This window comes from Leucoraja erinacea, unplaced genomic scaffold, assembly GCF_028641065.1.
Source record: "Leucoraja erinacea ecotype New England unplaced genomic scaffold, Leri_hhj_1 Leri_798S, whole genome shotgun sequence".
Classification (NCBI taxonomy): Eukaryota; Metazoa; Chordata; class Chondrichthyes; order Rajiformes; family Rajidae; genus Leucoraja; species Leucoraja erinaceus.
Genome location: NW_026576727.1, coordinates 62,607 through 65,867, shown reverse-complemented (window position 1 = coordinate 65,867; position 3,261 = coordinate 62,607). Strand labels below are relative to the sequence as shown.

The window sequence follows — 3,261 nt, the reverse complement described above, 5'->3', positions numbered from 1 at the left end:
ATGTACTTGGGTGCAGTGAAATTCTTTATTTAGCATACAATACACAAAGTACACAAAGAGTCGCCACGTTTCTGGCCAAAGTTACAGAGTATAAAGTATTATAGTCATTATAGTACAAAGTATTACAGGAATGCCATCTGGCTATATCCACACTGTTGGGGATGGCCACGTGGAAGCGTTCATCTTTCCATTAATCACTTCCAATTTCTGGTTCCATTACCAATCCATTGGTATTTTCAAATTGGATTAGAGTTTTGTAGCTACATTGTCCTTGATTAATTATTATGCCTGATAATGTCAACTTGAATCTTTCCTTTATCAATAATATCATCTCTTGAAATCCCATTAATTATCCTGGTACCCTCCCCTCCCCAACAGACTCCCTCCCCAGCCTTTCCTCCGTCACTCCCTGTAGCAGGATGCACACTTTAAGGATCTGTTCTTTGTGTTCCTTCGTTTTGTTTGTGGCAGAACCAATCTCTGATTTGAAGCTTTAATTAATAGACATGTCAATGTAGGACATCTTATAATGATCCTGAAAATTAAATCATGCCAAAGTTATAATTGTGCATTCAGAAACAACAAAAAATAAAGAGTAAATGATTAAAGTGAAAGACTTAGATGAGGAAACTTGCCAGTAGCATCAACGATATCTGGTTCCACATGCTTCAATTTACCAATTCCCATCTTTCCACACTAAACACAAATTCCACACTTACACAACTAAATTCCATTTGATTGGTTTGCTTGAGGTGTTATTATTTTTTAAAGTAGACTAATTATTTTTAAATGTTTAAGTGAAACACAAGATCATTTTTGAAAACTTCACACTGATAAGTAGAGCCTTCATTCAAAGAAGATGCTATCAGAATATAATCAGTAAAACACACACATCACCAAACCTCTCCTTAGATCAGATGAAATTGGTGCATATTATAAGCATCCTTGTGGTGCTCAATCACTAAGACGTAATTCTGAAAGAGCACTCAGATATTCTTCATTCTCATGATCAATCTTCAAGGCCTTTTCAAAGCATTCAATAGCCTTGGACTTGTTCCCATCCATCTTATACATTAACCCTCTCACACTAAAAGGTTTGCTGTCACGTGGAGCATTGGGAAGTTTGTTATCTGCCCACTTCTCCAATTCTTTCTTACACTTTTTCCGATCTTTTGAATCATATTCATTCTTCACCCCTTTCAGAAATAGGCTGATGGCACTTGATTCCGATCTTTTCTGATACAGTTTAAATGACCCAGCCTCGAAACATATCTGCTGCATGTTTTCTGGACGGATGTCCTCCAATTTCAACAGATTATTGTAGATCTCCTCAGCCTTAGAATACTCTCCATCTATTTTGTAAACCTTGGCTAAGTCCAGCATTGGTCTAATAGCTGACCGTGGACGGCACTCAGAGGCTTTTCCAAAGTGATATTTACATAAACTGATCAACTCAGTTTGCTGCTGAGTTGCGGGGCTGCGAGGATTTATATCACCAAGGTTTTCTAGTTTAATTTTATAACATATTCCAATTTGGTGGTGTATGAAGCACGAGTGTGGAATTAATTCTAACGCTTGCTTGAATAGATTGATTGCTTTCTCCACTGCTCCTTCCTCTCTGTAAAATTTTGCCGAATAGCGAAGCACATATGGATCCGATTGCGCTTCTGCAATGCTTGCTCAACTAATTTATTTGCTTCTTCCTTTTTACTGCGTCCTTTCAATTTTGAGGCCAGCAGCACCATGGCCATTGAATCATCTGGATCTAGCTCCAGTACACGCTGCAGATAATTCACTGACTGATTTGGTTCACGACTCTCTGGGGTTCCAGAAAATGATTCCAGACGGGACAGAACAGTTGCTTTGCCCATGATCCACTCCGTGTTATTGGGATCTTCCTCCAGAGCTTTCTCAAAACATTCCATAGCCTCCTCATAGTGTGGAGCAGCAGAATTCACCAATGACCACCCCTTCTCCCCATACACTTCAGGTATCATTGCTGTATAGCGAGGACCATCAGTGAGCGGTTTACAGATCATCTCCAGCTTGTCGAGGTAGGACTGGGCCTTGGCCAGTTGTCCCATGTGGTAATGCACCCAGGCATAGTTTCCATAGGTGATGATGCTGTTTCTTTCAAATGCATCTTTGTGGTTCTCCCTCAGAATCTTTTCAGCTTCCTGTAAGTTTTGAATAGCTTCCTCACTGTTGCCTTGCAGGCAGTTTACAAAAGCGAGTTGGTTGTAGGATGCGGCTTGATATTTATCTGCTAAGATTATGGCATCTTGTAATCTGTACACCATATCATCCAGGTCAATGGTCTCCTTCTGTGGGCTCCACGTGAAGTGACACTGAAGCTGATCGAGCTTCTCTTTCAACAAATCTCCCATTCTGCTGCTGCAAGAGAAGAAAATTCATCAAATTCCATGTCAGACCACGTGAAGCTGGTCTGTCCCTCAATCTCACAAATATAGTGCATTCAGAAAGTATTCAGACCCCTTCACTTTTTCCACATTTTGTTACGTTACAGCCTTATTATAAAATGGATTCAATTATTCTTTTTTATTATCAATCTTCACACAAAACCCTGTAATAAATAAGCAAAAACAGGTGTTTAGAAATATTTGCAAAGTAATTAAAAATAAATAACTGAAATATCACATTTACATAAGTATTCAGACCCTTTACTTAGTGCTTTGTTGAAGCATCTTCGGCTGCGATTACAGCCTTCATGTCTTATTGGGTATGACACGACAAGCTTGGCACACTTGTATTTGGGGAATTTTTACTATTCTTCTCTGCTGATCCTATCAAGCTCTCTCAGGGGCATCAATGCACAGCTATTTTCAGTTCCCTCCAGAGATGTTAGATCGGGTTCAAGTCTGGGCTCTGAATGGGCCATTCATGAACTTTCACTGACTTGTCATGAAGCCACTCCTGCGTTGTCTTGGCTGTGTGCTTCGAGTTGTTGTCCTGGCGGATGGTGAACCTCCGACCCAGTCTGAGGTCCAGAATGCTCTGGAGCAGGTTTTCATCATGGATCTCTCTGTACTTTGCTCCGTTCATCTTTCCCTCGATCTTGACTAGTCTCTCAGTTCCTGCCGCTGAAAAACATCCCCACAGCATGATGCTGCCACCACCACGCTTCACCATAGGTAAGGTATTGTCCAGGTGATGAGCGGTGCCTGGTTTCCTCACTCTACCATAAAGGCCTGATCGGTGGAGTACTGCAGATATAGTTGTCCTTCTGGTAAGTTCTCCCAT

The 3,261-nt window shown here is 40.8% G+C and overlaps 1 pseudogene; it reads right to left on the bottom strand.

The window, feature by feature from the left end:
* Window positions 1-378: 378 nt before the first annotated feature.
* On the bottom strand, window positions 379-2,403 carry LOC129694781 (interferon-induced protein with tetratricopeptide repeats 1-like; annotated as a pseudogene).
* Between the last annotated feature and the right edge of the window lie 858 nt (window positions 2,404-3,261).